We start from the raw sequence: 19,372 nt of genomic DNA on the forward strand, positions 1-19,372 counted from the left end.
AAATTCCGACTTGAAAAAAACTACCGAACAATACACAGGGCGGACGTGATTCTGTGTGGGGGACCAGGATCAGATCCTGAGGAAGCAAAGGACCCTTGAGACTGTGGAAGCAAAGACTCAAGGCAGAGGTTCAGTGAGATTCCCTGGCTAGAAACTGTGAGATTCAAGTTAGAACCCACAGAGAAACAATGCAGGGCCTATGACCATGAAACCAGATGACCTTCAGTCTCTCCACCATCCTCACATAAACCATACACAACAAAGCCATCCTTGACCAGCTGAGGGGCTTGTAGTAAAATGTGTGTGAGGCTTCAGCTCTGAGAAGAGAGGCCAATGTAGGTAGTGATAATCACTGAGTGACAGTTAGATACAAACAGCTTCTAACATACTCAACAGGTCATATGTCTTATCGTCCTCTCTGGTTACTGGCTGTGGATTATTTTGTATAGTGCCCTTGAACTTAAAGAGCATATTGAATTTCATTTTAGCACATGAATCCCTTTTCTTTCCTCCAGGCATCATAGGATTGTGTTTGAAATCTGTCTCAGGTCCTTGAAATATTTTTGTTTGCTCATCTCAAGGTCAGAAGTAGTCCTTTGTTTCCCTAGCAATAAAATAGAGCATTATTATTGATGATGTCTGGGATCATGTGGATGATGTAACTATATTTGTAGGAGGCACTAGAAACCAGGGGATGATGATTGTTCAATCAAAGCATGATGCCTCTGGGCATGATCTAAGTTTGTCAGTTTGTCATGGAGTTGTGTGCTCTGTGGTGATGGCAAAGCTGTGGCTGCAACAAACTGTTGTCCTGTGAGTTGTGGAGAAATTGAATGAGAGAACTCTGTATTCGTGGGCTTGTCCTTTTGTCACAGATTTAGAAAAAGAAGGCAGAAGCTATGGCTGCTTCTACAAAGTGATTCTGTATTCTCTTCCTTGCTCTGACTGTCTGGTCCATCCACCTATGTGAGGACAATATTTCTGAGAGGGAGCTGAAGGTTTAACCTCAGGACCATGTAGCTTCCCAGCCTCAGCTGCACTAGTGAATGACTAGGTAAGTGGAGACTGGTCCAGTTTAGCTGGTGACTGAAACTGGAAATTTCTGTGATTTCTTCTGAATTTTGAGCAGACGTTTGTTAAAAGATTCCTAAAGTTTGGTAGCAAATGTCTTCCAAAAGCCAAACTTCAAAGTTCTTGTAATATCTCTACATTTGTAAATATATGTACATCTTTGTAGAACAATGAAGGGAAAGGGGATTGGAGAAACTGAGAGCACAAGATTGAAGACTACAACACTAAACCAAAAGAAGAGAGGAGTCAAAGGCTACTAAACCCTTGTTTAAAAAAAAGAGGGCTGAGATTCCAAGAGGGCAGTGAGTGGTGTGGACTTTGTTTAGATGCCAGAATGTTCAAGGCAGAAAATTGGACTTATTTCTTAAGCAGGAACACCAAGCTCACCACTCCACTACACTAGGAGAAAACATAGTGCACCATGAACAAACTAGGGACAAACTTGGGCACCCCCAAACATGGAGAAAAAGCATGGACCCTCTGGGGAGCAGAGCATCTGCAGCAAGGACAGCAGCAGTGGGAACTACAGCAACAGCAACAACACAGAGACAGCAACATCGATGGCTACTGTGGTGCCAGCAACATCAACTGCACTTGCTGATGTAGGCTGCAGGGAACAAAACATCCATAGTGGTGATTGACAGGAGGGATTCCCGAGATCAGCAGCAGGAGGTGGGAAGCAACAAGGGTTTGCAAAGGACTGTGAGCAGCAACAGTGGGGTGGTAGAGAGTGAACCAGCACCTTGTTTCAGTGAAGGGTTGCAACCAGAGGGGAGAAATGCGGATCAATACACCAAAACAGAAGGGCCTGTCTACAGAGAAAAAGATTAACAAAACAGAAGTCTCACAACATCAGACACCCCAAACACAAATTCATTGTGTAGTGAATCCCTCAGAGGAGACAAGCAGCCAGAGGAGCCCTATAAAACCACAGAATCCAGGTGGCAGAGCTCAAACAAATATAGATGCAGGATGGCAGAGTCTGAGAACCCAGTATAGAAAACAGCACCCAATCAAAGGTACTCACCCCTAAGAACACCAGCTCTGAAAGCCCAAGCCCTGTAAACAGATGCCTAAAGGAAAGAATAACAGGTCTAATAACAAAAATCAAGACATTATGGCTCCACCAGAAAGCCCAGAAACCAACAGACCCTATTATGGCAGAGTCACAGGAAGATGGCCTTAAAACCATGCTTATACAGCTATATGAGAACTATAAAGAAGAAATGAATAGATCCTTCCAAGAATTCCAGGATAGCACAAACAAATGAATAGAAGTCATCCAAGAGAAACAAGAAACCACAAGACAATAGGTGAAGGAATTAAATCAAACAATTCAAGACATGAAAACAGAATTAGACAATATTAAAAAATCACAAATCGAGAAAAAAGTGAAATGGAACAATTAAAAAGGAAGCCATAATACAACAGACAAGTATAACTAACAGAATCCAACACATGGAAGAGAGAATTTCAGGTGCTGAAGATACAGTAGAATAAATTGATACATCTCTCAAAGAGAATCTTAAAACAGAAAAATTAGTGGCACAGAGTATCTAAGAAATTAAGGACACCATGAGAAGGCATAACCTCAGGATTATAGGAGTCGATGAAAAAGAAGCTGCAAAGTGCCAAGGGCCAGAGAATGTCTTCAAGAAAATAATACAAAAAAACTTCCCCAATCTACAGAAAGAGATACCCTTGAACATACAAAAGGCCTACAGAACAAAAAATATGCTAGACCAGAATAGAAATTCATCCTGGCACATAATAATCAAAACACTAAAGCTGAAGAATAAAGAAAAGATACTAAAGGCTGCAAGAGAGAAAGGCAAGAGAACATATAATGGGAGACCCATCAGAATTACACTGAACTTTTCAACAGAAACTATGAAAGCCAAAAGAGATTATGCAGACTCTGAGAGACCGCAGATGCAAACCTAGGCTACTATATCCAGCAAAACATTCAAGCAACATAGATGGAGAAAACAAGATAGTCCATGACAAAATCAAATATAAACAGTATCTAAACACCAACCCCACTCTACAGAAAATAGTAGAAGGAAAACATCATCAAAATGAGAGCAGCCACACCCAAGAAAATGCAGCATACAGAAAATCGCACATCAGCAGAAACAAAACAGACACTGCAACACATAATCACCACTAACTTCACAATAAAAGGATCCAATAACCATTGGTCAATAATATTTCTCAACCTCAATGGCCTCAACTCCCCAGTAAAAAGACACAGGCTAACAAAATGGATGCAAACACAAGATCCGTCAATATGTTGCATTCAAGAAACACATCTCATCAAAAAAGATAGATGTTACCTGAGAATAAAGGGCTGGAAAAAAGTGTTTCAAGCAAATGGTCTCAGGAAGCAAGCAGGAGTAGCCATTTTAATAGCTGACAAAATAGACTTTCAATTAAAATTGATCAAGAAAGATTAAGATGGACATTTTGTCCTAATCAAAGGATACATCCAGCAAGAGGATATCACCATCCTAAATATCTATGGCCCAAGTATTAGGGCACCTGCATTTGTAAAAGAAATACTTTTGTTTAAATCGCTCATTGATCCCAACACAATAATAGTGGAAGACCTCAGCACCCCACTATCACCAATGGACAGATCCTTAAGGAAGAAATTAAATAGAGAAATAATCAAGCTAACAGAGGTCATGAATCAAATGGACCTAAAAGACATTCACAGAGCTTTTTACTCCATTAAAAAAGAGTATATTTTCTTTTCTCTGCCACATGGAACCTTCTCCAAAATAGACCTTATTACGTGGTCACAAAACAAGCCTCAATAGATACCAAAAATTCAAATAATCCTTTTCATCCTATCAGACCACCATGTGCTAAAGCGGAACATCAATAACAATAGAAATAACAAAAAGGTTACAAACACATGGAATCTGAACAATCTTCTAGTCAATGACAACTGGGTCAGGAATGAAATAAAGAATGAAATCAAGGACTTCCTGAAATTTAATGAAAATGAAGGCATAACATATCCAAACCTTTGGGATACAATGAAAGCAGTGCTAGGAAAAGTCATAGCACTAGCTGCCTTCACAAAGAAACTGGAGACAACGTCGCATATAAGCAAGTTAATGGTACACCTAAAAACTCTTGAAAAAAAAAAAAGAAGCAGACTCACCCTAGAGGAGTAGACACCTGGAAATAATCAAACTCAGGGCTGAAATCAATAAGTTAGAAACAACAAAAACAATACAAAGAATCAACGAAACCAACAGCTGGTTCTTTGAGAAAATCAACAAAATAGACAAACCCTTAGCAAAACTCACTAAAGGTAAAGGAAGAGTACACAAATTAACAAAATCAGAAATGAAAAGGGAGAAATAACAGATATCAAGGAAATCCAAAGACTCATTGGGTCTTACTTCAAAAGCCTATATGCCACAAACTTTGAAAATCTAAAAGATATGGAAAATTTCCTTGATAAATTCCACTTAACAAAGTTAAATCAAGATAAGGCAAACAAATTAAACAATCGTATATCCCCTAAGGAAATAGAAGCAGTCATCAATAGTCGCCCAACAAAAAGAACCTTGGGGCAGATGGATTCAGTTCAGAATTCTACCCAAACCTTCAAAGAAGAACTAATACCAATATTCATCTAACGATTCCAAAAAATAGAAACAGAAGGAACTCTACCAAACTCATTCTAAGAAGCCACAATCACCTTAATACCTAAGCCACACAAAGACCCAACAAAAAAGGAGAATTTTAGACCAATTTCCCTGATGAACATACACGCAAAAATACTCACCAAAAGATATGCATGCAGGAAAACCATTCAAACATGGAAAAAGCATTTAAAACAATGTAAGTTTCTCTAAAAAATACTTAGGAAATTGTCCAGAAGAACGTGGGATAGGAATTTTTGTTGTCATATAACCAAAATGGTTCCCACTTCATCTCAGATGTCTCAGACCCACTGAAGACTTGGCAGCAGCTGCACAGCCTGACCACCAGTGCTCATCGTTTCCTACTTCATTATTACAGGTGGGTTACACCATCTGCTTCAAGTCCTTGCTGTGCTGACTTCCATGCTATGATGGGCTTTGCCCTCACGTGTAAGACAAAATAGATCTGATCTCCATTAAGTTGCATTGTTGGGATATTTCACCACAAGGAAAAGAAGAAACAACTTGTCATCTGAGACCTCTGCTGCTGACCTCTGTGATGGGGAACCAGAGAAATGTGTTACTGTGAGGAACATAGAGAATTGTTACTGTGATCCCAGAAACAAAGCACCCATCTCTTGAAGTTGCTCATGTGGATATGCCATCAAACACACACAGACTCACACACACATACACACCCACGCACACATGCACACACACACACACACACACACAGAGAGAGAGAGAGAGAGAGAGAGAGAGAGAGAGAGAGAGAGAGAGAGAGAAAGAGAAAAACAGAGAATCAGAGAGAGAGAAAGACACAGAGACAGACAGACAGAGAGAGACCTTTGATTTCTCAGCCTCATCAGCAGAGTCAGTACAACCTTGCTTATAACAAATTGCCAACATTCGACTTCCTCGAGCTCAGGAACAACCTTGTGTTTGGAATTCATTCTTCAGTGACAGAACTAAAGGAGTATGTAATAATATCACTAATTTACAAAAACAGGTACTATTTTTAACTGTTACAGATGTGGGGTTAAAGGGCAGGACCATGGACAACGAAGGATCCAGACATGGTTCTTCACTGGGCACAACCCAAAGAAGTAAATGCATCGTACACAGGTAGGAATGCAGATGGAAAACGAACACGTTGTAGTCTCCCCTGATGGGCTGAGACACACATGCTCTCATAACCACTGAAATTGTCTTCTTAGGCTCTGCCTGGCTCCAATCTTCTGGGTTCCCTCAGTTTGAATGCAGTTCTGCACAATGCATAATAGGATCAAATATACCCCCAGAGAACCCTAAACACCTGAGCAAGAACCCACTGATTTCATTAAGGATAAACAGCACAGGCATTCCCATTAACCTATTGTCACAACAGTGTAGCAATGAGATCCCTGAAAATGAGAACACAGGTGAACACAGGTGTGTGGGGTGAGACTGTGTTTCAGGCACAGAAGTGCAATGATAATTTTAGCAGTTATGGGAAGCATGGAATGTCATAGACTTTAATCCTGTATGTGTGGTACTGATTGGGCATTGGCCACGGGAGGGAGAGGGGGCTTGGGGAAAGTTCTGTATGGGTTTATAAATAAGACTTCAGCCTTGAGAAGCTTCCAGAATGTTTTTCTTACAGGTTTTGTCATCTAACACCCTTTGTAGATAGAGTTTGAAGTCTCTATCCCTTTAGGTTTTTCTTGTTATTAATTTTTAAATAAGATTGTGAGAATTATTTGAGGTCATTAAAAGTTATCTTACTGTTCCATTGTAAAAAGAGAAACCATGACCACAGAAATTCTCATTTTTAAAGGCATTAATTGGTGCTTGATTGTATTTTCAGAGTTTTAATCAGTTGTTATCATGGCAGGAGGCCTGGCAGCATGTAGACAGAGGTAGTACATCAGAGGAGTTAATACTTCCATATCAATATTCTCAGGCAAGAGGAAGTGAGGTAGAGCCATTGTGCTTTGCTTGGGCTTTGATGCTTCAAACGTCACCACCAGTGGTACAATTCTGCCCACAAGACCTCATGTAATCCAACTAGATCACACTTCCTAATCCTGTTCAAGGGCTGCCAATCTCTGAGGAATTTTTGTTCAAATATAAGAGCCTGTGGAGTCCATTCCTGTTTAAACTTCCTCTCACCCAAAGGGTGATAACCATATTATATGGCAAAAATGTATTTATTTCAACTTTAAAAGTCCCTCTAATCTATCACAGTTTCAACATTGTATGAAAGTCCAAAGTTGCAAGTCTTTTCTGATACTCATGTCAAGCTTTTAACTACAATTTCTTGTGAAATCAAAATGAAAAACATATCACATACTTTCAGCATACAATGTTATAGAATATACATTACCTTTTGAAAGGGAGGAATGGAAGCACAGTGAGAAAATTCTGGGCCAAAGTAAAACTTTAAACCAACACGACAAACTCTAAACTGCATCTCCATGTCTGAAGTCAAAGCGCTCTTCAGATCTCCAACTCCCTTTGTTAGTGTAACACACTTCTCTCTCTTAGGCTGGATCCACACACAGTCTTCATCTGTCCTTGGCAGGTATCTCTTGGCTCTGCACCACCATCATCGTGGGTTCTCCAACACAGTTCAGACTTCACCTTCAAAGATACATGTGATGACCTCTCTGGGGCTCCAAGCAGAGCCCTTGACATATGGCTAGTCTCGTTAGCTTTGATTAGCCCTGGAGAGAGATTCCACAGCCCCTTTCTCATCACATGGCTCTAAAGCCAGAACCACTTGGCTGAAGCTCCCAATTTCTGCAGCTTTCTTGAGGCTGGAATGTGGCCACTTTTCAAATATATCCCTTGACTTCTTTAGCTTCTCTTTAATTCCCTTTCACAGGTTGGAAGCTTAGCTGAGTCAAGTCCTGCCCTAAGGTGACCACCTGCTTATTCCATTTAGCATCAGACTAGCCCCTTTTTTGTTAATTTATTCATTTTTCACATTACCTCCCAGTCAGAGAATCCTCTCCTCCCAGTCCTACTTACCTTCCCTTATCCCCCATCTGCCCTCCATTATGGACAACACATAGACTGGACCTAGGCCACTGCACAGATGTAGCAGATGGGCAGCTCAAGCTTTATGCAGGTCCCCAAAGAAGGTAGTGGGAGCCTGGGTCTGACATGGACTCTGCTGCCTGATTTTGATCACCTCCTTTAGGGGGGCCACAGGAAAAGAAGACATCCTCAGTCCTGATATGATTGATGAGCTGGTGTAGGTGGTTATAGGGAGTTGCCTTGTTCTGGGAATAGCAGAGGATGGATGTTAAAGAGAAAGGGATGGTGAGATAGGAAAGAAAGGAGAGGAGAGATGGGGAAGCAATAGGATGTAAAGTGAATGAATAAATGCTTTTAAATACTATTAAAATGAAAAGGTAGCACAAGGCAAATCTCAGTCACCTGGAAGTTAATCTGGAAAGTTGCCCTGAGCTTCCTTTTATCCTCTCAGGACCCTCCCCCAATGCAAAGCAGCCCTCAGCCTCAGGCTGAAAGCCCAGGCCTACCTGAGAAGCCCCATGTCCTTCTCACTGGAGCCTCCATCACAGCATGGCTGTCCTGTTGCTGCTCCTCTGCCTGGTGACCTTTCCAAGCTGTAAGTGTTTCAGGGCTTCAGGAGAGGAACCTGGGCATGTCATCTACAAGATGTGTGAGTGATGGTGATGTTCTTGTCCCCAGGTGCCCTGTCCCAGGTACAGCTGAAGGAGTCAGGACCTGACCTGGTGCAGCCCTCACAGACCCTGTCTCTCACCTGCACAGTCTCTGGCTTCTCATTAACCAGCTATTCTGTACAGTGGGCCCGCCAGCCTCCAGGAAAGGGTCTGGAGTGGGTGGGTGGTATGTGGAGTGAAGGGAGCATATATTATAATCCAGCTCTCAAATCCCGACTCAGCATCAGCAGAGACACCTCAAAGAGCCAGGTCTTCTTGAAACTGAACAGTCTGCAGACTGAGGACACAGCCACTTACTACTGTGCCAGATACACAGTGAAGGACCCCTGTGTGAGCTTGCACAAATTCTTCTCAACAGAAGTAGATGGGGCTGACACCCCACAGGGACTCCCTAGAACCACTGGGAGTCATTAAAAATAGGAAGTTCAGAAGAATGCTCCTTGAGCATGTATTTCAATGTTAGGACCTGTGGTTTCCTCTTCAAGTTAAGGAAATCCTCTAATCTGGTCTCCACTGTCATATTCTATTAAACTTCTCTGTTTACACAGTAGGAAAATAGTATTCCTGAAACCCTCTAATCTATACAATTACTTCATGTTACCAGACAAACAGAATATATTTTTTGCTGTATATATGGATATATATGTAATTTATGTATATTTGTATATTTATAAAGATGTGATATATTGATAGATAGGTACATACATACATACATACATAGATACTCAGATAGATAGATAGATTGATTGATTGATTGATCTACAGATATATTACTTGAATATACTTATTTTACAAAAGAAGTCTGAAAATATGGCATTTGTTGATTGTAATTTTTGTTAGAAATGTTGGGAAATAATGAGTAAACGGTTATTTATCCTCTTTGTTTTTAATCTTGTGGTAGAAACACCACAGATTCCTTAAAATATTGTACCATTCCAAGGTAACTCAGAACCTGAAATACCCATTGTTTCCTTATTCTAAAAGAAGGGGATCTGAAACAGTGAGTTCAGTTGGTTATTATATTTGACAGGCTCCATTTTTATACATTTCTATCTTGGTTAAAAATTACTTTATATATCAAAGCCCATAGGTTTCAAAGTTTTGAATCTTCTGCAGTTGTATTGTGCATCATCAGACCATGAAATTCTCACCCACTACTATGCACATCAGTCTGGTGTAGCCACCTGACCTGGTTTTATTTCTTATCACCTATTCCAATATACAGCTGAGTTCTATTATTTTCATATTTTGTGCATTTCTTGCTGCTTTTTTTGCCTACAAATGCTCCCAAAATTATTCCTCTCATACTCTCTGTTGCTGCTGTCTGAAAGAGACTGGTATGTAAGCTATGCGGTAGAGAAGAGTCGTTCTGTGAAGCTGTATTGGCTGTAGGATCCATGCTAAAGGAAACTGGATTGAGGGAACTTTAAAAAGGAAAAGAGAATCTGCTCACCTGATGCTGAGTCTTCTCTGGAAACTCTTGCAGTAACAGCAGCAGTGTGTGATGAAGCTTCAAACACCATATTGACTAAATTCTTAGAATTCTGAAATGAAGACAAATAACACTGGATTGAAAGACTGCACACAATACTGAAGGATTCTACTTTTGCATTCCCATGATGGTGAATTGGGGATGTAGGACAGCCTAAATAGCTCTCAGTAAAAGTGGATAAGCAGCATAAATACTTCAATCAAGGTTGTTGGAAGAAATAATACCAATATCAAGAGGTTTTAATTCCCTAGAATGTCAATTTTGAGAGAGAACATGCACAACTTGCTATTGAGATGCTATCACCATGTACAACAGAACAATCATAGTCTATATTGACAGAAGAAAATGGTTGGGCAAATGAGTAAAGACAAGGATCTACATCTAAAGCACGACAGAAGTAATAATAAGATAGTAAAAATAGATTTAGGAAACAAACATAAAATAAAATAGGAAATAAAAAGATGTCTTAAAGTTTTCTCCTGTAGATCATGTGCTGTTGTTATTTCGAGAGTTACCAATGGGCAACTCCTGCCATTTCCCACCGGCAAGATATTACCTTGCCCATCTCCTTTAGATTGACAATCCCTAGACCAATATTTTCCTTTCTCACATCAGCTACAGTACCCTGGAAGTCTTAGATCCTCCTAACCATCATGACCAGATGCTCCTTGTTCTGACCTACAAGCACCATTTAAGCCAAATTGAGTGCACCTGTTATTTTAAGGTCTGGCCCTTTTAACCTTACAGTTTCTTTGAACATGACCAAGGTGGCCACAATTAAAATACCAGGTGTTATGATATCTGGATCCTCTAGCTACAGCTTGTCCTACAATGTGGTTTTGATGTTCTGGAAATCTAATATAAACTGTTTCTCTTCCTCACTTATGTAATGCAGCTCTTATTTCCTTTTAGGGTCTAATTGCCGTCTTATATTCTGTGTTAGCATTCTCATATGCCATAATGAGTTTCAATGCCTGTTTGGTGTCAGAATCTGTTATTGCTCTATCTAGTGCTGATCCCAATATCTGCAATAATTTTGTGATTGCTTCCCCAGGACCTTGAAATATCTTAGTAAAGGGAATGCTTGTCTTACCAGGTTCCTCTACCATGTCCCAAGCTCTTAAGGCTGTAGCATGACATTATTCAATCACTGTGTCATCATGTTGGACATCTTCTCTTAATTCAGCATATCGCCCTTCACCAAGCAATTGCTCTTTACCAACATTTATCTCCCTTCTACTATTTTCTTTTTCTATTTTCTCTGCCTCACTTCACCACCCTGATAACCAAAACAGTTGTTTAACCACTTCTAATACTGCTGAAACTAAACTTTTTCATTCTTGGGGAACACATATATGCAGCATAGTCCAGTCATTCAACATTTCTTTAACGAAAGCCAAATATATTCCATACCTGATGGCAGATTGCTTAAAATGTTTTAAATCCAACATATCTAGTGGACTCCATGCCATTTCATCATAACTCTCAGCACCATTTTGAGCAGGCACATGCCTTATAGTAACTGGAAAAGCTGATCGTGACTGGATGACTCTGGAGGGTTCTTCTATGGGAACATTTTTCTACAAAGACTCTTTTCTTTCTCTGATCTCCTGTTCCTCTAGTTACTTTACAGCCTCTCTGGCTTCCTGTTTCTCTTCATCCCCTTCCACATGCTGTTGTTCTGACCATCTTGCATGTGGAGCAGGGCAGGATGGCAATTGTGGAAACACTCACTCTCAGTTACCGTGTTTTTCTCCTCTATCAACAGCACTTGTTGTTTTCCAATTGCTTCAACCTCTAACTTCAAATTTTCTAGTTGTACTGCTAACTCTGCAATCCTTTCAAGAATGATAGAATACACTGACCCTTCCAGTTTTCACATCTTATTGGTCTTTCTTACAATTAAAAATAAAATGTCATACAATAAAAAGACCAAGAAACAACAAAATATTTGGTCTGGGTATAGAGAAAGAAAGGAATTTGGAATATGAGTGATTTTGCCTGAAAGAACATTACTATATCTTGAAAACTATTATCTTCCTCCACAACACTAGAAGGTAAGTTACCCATGATGCCCAAGCATGTTGGGCACCAGTCGTAGGCTCAATTTCCTTAATAATTATATTTTATTATGGACTTATTAACCAAGTCCATTATTAACCTCACTAATAACCCAACTAACCTAAACAAGGGAAAATGGATGTTAAAGAACACAGAAATGAAACCTTCTGGGTATCAGTTCTGAGGAAAGACTCTCTTGGCATAGTCGCAGGATTTCTTTTGCTGGAACCTGGAGCATGCAGAACCTGGAGCAGATTCTGAGGCCTGAAGCACCAGCCAAACCCTGGACCAGGAGCTGAAGCCTGGAGCACCAAAGCCTTCGCTGGAGCTGTTCTCTCAAGGAGCATCTCAAAGCAGTGCAACAAACAGCCACACAATCCCGAGTCTAAAAACATGCCCCACCTATTGTTTTGGCTCACATTTATATATCCCATCACAACAGCCACACAATCCGAAGTCTAAAAACATGCCCCACCTATTGTTTTGGCTCACATTTATATATCCCATCACAATTACCTCAAGGATGTTTTTCATCTGTTAACAACCTAGCTCACCCACAACTTGGTTCAACTTCTAAGGAGATAAACATCACCCGCTCTCTCACAAGTCTGTTCCTCATACCACGCTTGAGATCTAAACAACAAATATGTTTATCTTTCCTTCAGTCAGTCTCTTTAGAATACAAGGAAAAGGCAGATTGAAATCCTGACAATGAATCAATTGTATAATGAATTAACATATTCATTTTAACATTATTAAACTTTACAAAATGAAGCACATGGGCTATTGTATGTATGATATTGCTCTAAGATGACATCATCAAGTGTAATGTGTACTCTTAATTCAGAATATGAAACTTGACCTAGTAGCTGATCCTTGACAATATCAAAGCTCCTAGTCCTATTTGTTTGTTCCATATCTTAAGCCTCATATTGCCAAGATGTTTGCCACTGTAGTTGAGGACCAGAACCTAAGATGACTGTCATCAAATCTGACTAATCTTTAGTATTATGAATTCTGCCTGCCCCAGTAATTAACTATTTGTTTTACATAGAATAAATGTAAGCTATGGGTTATTACTACCTTTTTAAATCTCTTTAAGTCCTGTGCCTATATGGAGAAACATGTGGACACTGATCCATTTGGTTTTAATCCCCTTATCATAGCTGGAAAAATCTATTAGAATACCCTGCTATTAAGATCTCATTTTATCTTGTGTGGGTAGCACTCAGAGATTAGCCAAAAATAAGAAAGAGTTCTTTCTTAGTTGGCCTTCTTCTGCTCTCCATGACCTTATGTGTAGAGTGTCTCTACACACAGATTCCTGACCTTTCTTAGAGGATGACCCTGCACAGATCCTCCCACAATCACTACATGACTTAGCTCAAGAATATGGGTCCTTCCCCCTGCCCGTATGACAAGTAGGCACTGTGTTATGATCAATCAATACGTCCTACCTGTAACACTAAGAACCTTAATATGCCTTACCCCTAAAACAATAAAATGAGCTTCCCCTCTGAGCTAACTCCCAGAAGCATTTTCCATCATACTCAAGGTTGTACAAATGCCATCCATTGCTTCTGCTGCCTTATTATCATGGCCCAATGGCCAATAACCCCCGGGGAAAGTAGGGACAACAAAATCACTATAGAGCTTTCTTTTAATGGCTTTGGACTTTTGTTTTGCAGCCTTGTCACAAGGTGGTGGTTTGCACTTTAGACTAGATTCATCTAAAAATTCTTTATTATACAAATGATTTCCTAGTGTGTCTGGCTTTAGGTTGAGATATTAAATATTCTTGGACTTTATTTTTGTGAGGAGTGATAAATAAGAGTCTATTAGTATTTTTCTACAAGTGAACATCCAGTTAGACCAGCACTGTTTTTTCAAGATGCTCTCTTATTACCATTGTAAGGTTTTGGCTTCTTTGTCAAAAATCGATTGTACAGATGTGTGAGTTTATTTCTGAGTCTTCAGCAAAATTCCATTGATCCACCTCTGTTTCTATGCCAGGACAATGACAGTTTTGTTTGTGTTGTTCTATACTACAGCTTGATATATGGGATGTGGATAACTCCAGGAGATATTTTGTTGTACAGGTTTGTCTTAGCAATTCGGGTTTTTTTGTTTTGTTTTTCCAAATGAAGCTGAGAATTGTTCTTTCAAGATCTGTGTTGGAATTTGAAAGGGAATTGCATAGAATCTGTAGAGTACTTTGGGTAGGATGGCCATCTGTTAGAAAAAAAAATCGGAAAGAGCCTTGAGCTCATTGCCACAGGAGAACCTTTCTAAGCTCAGGCCCTTAGATCAATTATTAAAAATGGGACCTCATGAAACTGAAAAGCTTCTGTAAAGCAAAGGACACTGTCAACAGAACAAACAGACAATGTACAGATGTGAAAAAGTTCTTCCCAACCTTACTTCTGACCAAAGGGTAAAATCCAAAATATAAAAAGAACTCAAAAAACTAAACACCAGCATTATTAGATACTAGGATGGCTATTCCAGCTTGTGTCTTGGATACCTATGCTTAAAATACCTTTTCCCAACCCTTTCATCATAAGTAAAATTTATCTTTAATGCTGAGCTGTGTTTCTTATATGCAACAGAATGATGAGTCCTGTTTACACATCCATTCTATGAGCCTGTGTCTCCTCATTGGGGAGCTGAGGCCATTGATGTCCAGAAAGATTAATGAACCATGGTTATTGGTTCCTATTATTATGATGTTGATATTCGTTGACTGTGTGTCTGTGAGTGTGAGCCCCCTTCTTTTGTTTTTGTTGATGTGGGGTTATTTGTTTTCTTTGTTTCCCTGGGTAATGTTACCCTCCTTGGTTTGGAGTTGTACTTCTAGTATCTTCTGTACAGCTGGACTTGTGGTTAGGTACTGTTTGATCTCACATTAGTCATGGAATGTCTTCTTTTATCTATTTATGGTGATTGAAAGTTCTGCTGGGTATAGTAGTCTGGGTTGGCATCTGTGGTCTCTTAGAGTCTGCATAACATCTGTCCAGACCCTTCTGGCTTTCATAGTCTCCATTGAGAAGTCAGGTGTAATTCTGATAAGTTTGCCTTCATATATGACTTGCAATTTTTCTCTTGCAGCTCTCAATATTATTTCTTTTTTCTGTATGTTTACTGTTTTGATTATGATGTCGTGGGAGGATTTTCTTTTCTGGTCCAATCTGTTTGGAGTTCTGAAGGCCTCATATTTATTTATCTGCATTATTCCCTTAGATTGGGGAGCTTTTCTTCTATGATTTTGGTGAACATATTTGCTTGGCCTTGCAATTGGGAGTCTTCTTTTTCTTCTATTCCTATGATTCTTAGATTTGATCTTTTTATAGTTTCCAAGATTTTTGGATATTCTCTGTCAGGAGGTTTTTAGATGTAACATTTTCTTTGACTGCTGTATCCATTTCTTCAGTCATAGCTTCTATTCCTATCATTGTTTCTTCAATTTCTTGAATTCTGCTCTTAATGCTTGTGTCTGTAGAACCTTTCCTCTTCCCTGGGTTTTCCATTTCCAGTATTATCTCACATTGTGTCTTCTTTATAGATTCTTCTCCACATTTAGGTCTTGAAACTTTTTGTTCATTTCCTTCTAATGTTTGATGGTAGTTTGTTGTCTTTCACTAATTTCTTCAAGTGATTTGTTCAACTCTTTCACCTCTTTCTTTTATATTCCTGTTCTAGTTTGAGGAATTTAATTTCCTCTTTAAAGCATCTAACATTTTGAAAACCCCAGATTTGAAATCCTTCTCCTGTGCATTGTTGGTGATAGTATCTCCAGGACTGGCTGTTTTGGTGAGCCTGCTGATTTCTGGTGATGTCCAATGGACCTGGGGATAGTTGTTCCTGTTCTTACTCTAACCTCTTCCTGTTGCAACATCTCTGGTTGGAGCCTGTGTTTGGTGGCTGCTTGAAGACCTGGAGCTCTCTGTGTTCTTTCTGGGTGACCTGGGGTCAGATCTACTTGTGTTCCATACTGTGGTGTCTGCTCTGGGCTTGGAGCCACAGACGCTGGGGTTTTGGTGAGCAAAGGCTCTTTCTGTGCCTAAGGATTTCATATGTTGCTCGCCAGCCAGGCTTACACAGTAGCCTGGTGGTTGTTTGTCTACCTGAAGCTTTGTGAGGGTTTTCTGGGAGACCTGATGTCATATCTACTTGTATTTTCAACTGTGGCATCTGCTTAGGGCTTGAAATCACAAATGTTGGTGGATTTTGTAAGCCAAGGCTCTATCTGTGCCCTGGGATTTCAGACTCTGTGTGCACACACAGGATCCCTGATGGTTGCTTGGCCAGCCATATCCTTCTGTGGGTTTTGAGGTGACCTGTGGTCAGATTCTCTCATGTTCCACACTGTGGTGTCTGCTCAGAACTAGGACCCACAGATGCTGGAGATTTTGCATAACAAGGCCCTTTCAATGTCCTGTGGATTTCAGAAGCTTCTCCTCAGCCAGGCAAGTGTGCCTGAGCCCAGGAGCCAGAGGCTGCCCACCAGCCAGATGTGTGGCATTAGCCTTCAGACCGGTGAGGACCAGAGTCTTTTCTGTGGTATTTCTGGGTGGCCAGAGGCCACACTCAACCTATGGGTTACATGTGCTGGTGTTTTCTGTGTCTCAGCTCAGTCTTAGGTGACATAATGGTCACTGCTGTCCTGCAGCTCAAACGAGGTGTGTGGTAGGTGCCTGTGTGTTGGATCCCTCCCACATACTACTTCATTTTATGAGGTTTTGTGAACAGCTGATCTTCCCATCCCTCAGCAATGCAATAATAATCTTAGTTAGGATCCTTGATTTGTGATATGTTTCAAACTGTAAAAAGACAAGGAGAAACATAAAAGCACACATAGACAGACAGACAGATGGAAACACACACAAACAAACATAAATCAGGACCTCCTCTCCAAGTAGGAAGTTCTCATGTGTGCAGGTAAATACTCTGAGCCCACTGACATGACAGGAAAGTCAATCCCGTGGGTCTCCTCTTCGATAAACATTTATAATCACTTATACTAAATGTTTGTGAATTTCTTCCTCACAAGTGGGATTTCCTAGTGAGTGAAAAAGCAAGATTTACATGATTGACACTAATATAAAAGTTTAAGGACTTCCTTAGTCTGACTTTCACATGACTAAGGGCCAATGCGCATCATATGACTAAATTTCATCCTCAGCTTCTGCTGGAATTGACAGGGACATACACATGCACTGAGGATATGCTACCCTCTTCTGCCTGCACAGCAGGAATCTGGACCCATTTAAGGTTTTGTACAATGTGAATCATACAATTTCCTGTCATATGGAACTGGATATCCAGGCAGAAGCAAAAATATTCCTGATTTATTGTTACTACTTCCTCAGAAACCACAAGGCACATCTCAGACACTTGGAAATGTAGTGGAATGTTAATTCAGACTATGGCTGTTCTGGCATGAGATCACATCCAAAGACCTTCTAGCTCTGTGTGATCCAGCAGGAGAATTGAATTACTTTTGCATGGAAATGAAACTGGCTTTCTTGCTGTGTTCTTCTTTTATCCTCTCAGGACCCTCCCCCAATGCAAAGCAGCCCTCAGCCTCAGGCTGAAAGCCCAGGTCTAGCTGAGAAGCCCATGTCCTTCTCACTGGAGCCTCCATCAGAGCATGGCTGTCCTGTTGCTACTCCTCTACCTGGTGACCTTTCCAAGCTGTAAGTGTTTCAGGACTTCAGGACAGGGACCTTGGCATGTCATCTATGGGATGTGTGACTGATTGTGATCTTAATTTGTCCCCAGGTGCCCTGTTCCAGGTGCAGCTGAAGGAGTCAGGACCTGACCTGGTGCAGCCCTCACAGACCCTGTCTCTCACCTGCACAGTCTCTGGCTTCTCATTAACCAGTTATAATGTACACTGGGTCCGCCAGCCTCCAGGAAAGGGTCTGGAGTGGATGGGCGCTATGTGGTATAGTGGAGGAACAAGTTACAATTCAGCTCTCAAATCCCGGCTCAGCATCAGCAGAGACACCTCCAAGAGCCAGGTGTTCTTGAAACTGAACAGTCTGCAGACTGAGGACACAGTCATGTACTACTGTGCCAAAGACACACAGTGAGCCTGCACAAAAAAACAACCTTTCTACTGGCATGTTCAAACCAGCAGGGGGCACTGAAGCCAAGCATGGATTTTCTAGATGATTACATTTAGGGAATTTTAAGACTATGCTGCATGCACTTGTATTTCAATACTAAGAACAATAGTTTCTTCTCCCAGCCAAGGCAATCATGTAAAAGCCGTTCTCCACTGTCATATTCTACCAAACTAGGTTTTTGTTGGTACACTAAAACAAAATTTTTTACCCTCAAATCATCTAAGCTATTCATTTATTTCTTGATATCAGACTAAATAGGATATAATTTTATATGTTCTATATAAATGCATATATACATAACCTTTTATATCCATATACATGGAACATATAAATTATATAGTTATATATTGTGTATGTATATAATTATATGATGTATACATAATTATATATCCATGTATGTGGAACATATAAATTTATATATATATATATGGGTTAAATTATAACATATATATATCTGAATATGAATGTGTGTGTAAGTAAGTGACTGACATTATGGCAGTTGCTAATTGGAATTTTTTGTAAGAGCATTTGACATTTTTGAGTTTTCAGTAATTAATCCTTTCTATTTTAGCTCTTGTGATAGAAAAACTGAAGCTTCCTTGAGATACTGTGATTTTCCAAGGTTGCTTAGAAACTACAATCTCGGGGATTCCAAGATGGCGTCGACCAGTAGGCACCATAGCTGATCTTCTCCGAGGAGACCAGAGACTTGAATGGAACCACAGACTGCTGGATTTTGAGAACTGTAGGTGAGTGGGGCCCCAAACTCCGCAGACCACCAGAGGGTCCAACCCCGGGACAAGCGACAGCCCCGAGGGCTAAACGCACTCCCCAAACTCTGAAAAGGAATCCACAATCAAGCTGTAGCCAGCACAAAAAACCCAAATTCGCCATTTGGGGAGGAGAGTTTCCGGAGCCCCAAGCCTGAGGAGTCTCAGCGAATAGGGTGAAACTACCATTGATCCTCTTCATCCACACCACGCCGAACTGCGGACGGCACCTGCCTAACCTGGGTGGAAACACAGGTGGCGAGTCTCACCAAAACCAACTAGAACTGGGGACCGCTTCCACGTCCTGCGCTCAAGCTGAAGCCAGACACAAAGGATTGACCCTGCAAACTGGGGCCGTTAGTAACTGGCGTGGTCTGCTCCCACAGCCCAGTGGGTCCACCCACGTTATAGGGAACCGAGGGTCACGCTTGCAGGGACTAACTACTGCCCTAAAGGGAACTGGCAGTACTCCGGCAGGAGATTCACGCCAGCG

This window comes from Acomys minous, assembly GCF_964271855.1.
Source record: "Acomys minous genome assembly, chromosome: 8".
In the NCBI taxonomy this organism is placed as follows: Eukaryota; Metazoa; Chordata; class Mammalia; order Rodentia; family Muridae; genus Acomys; species Acomys minous.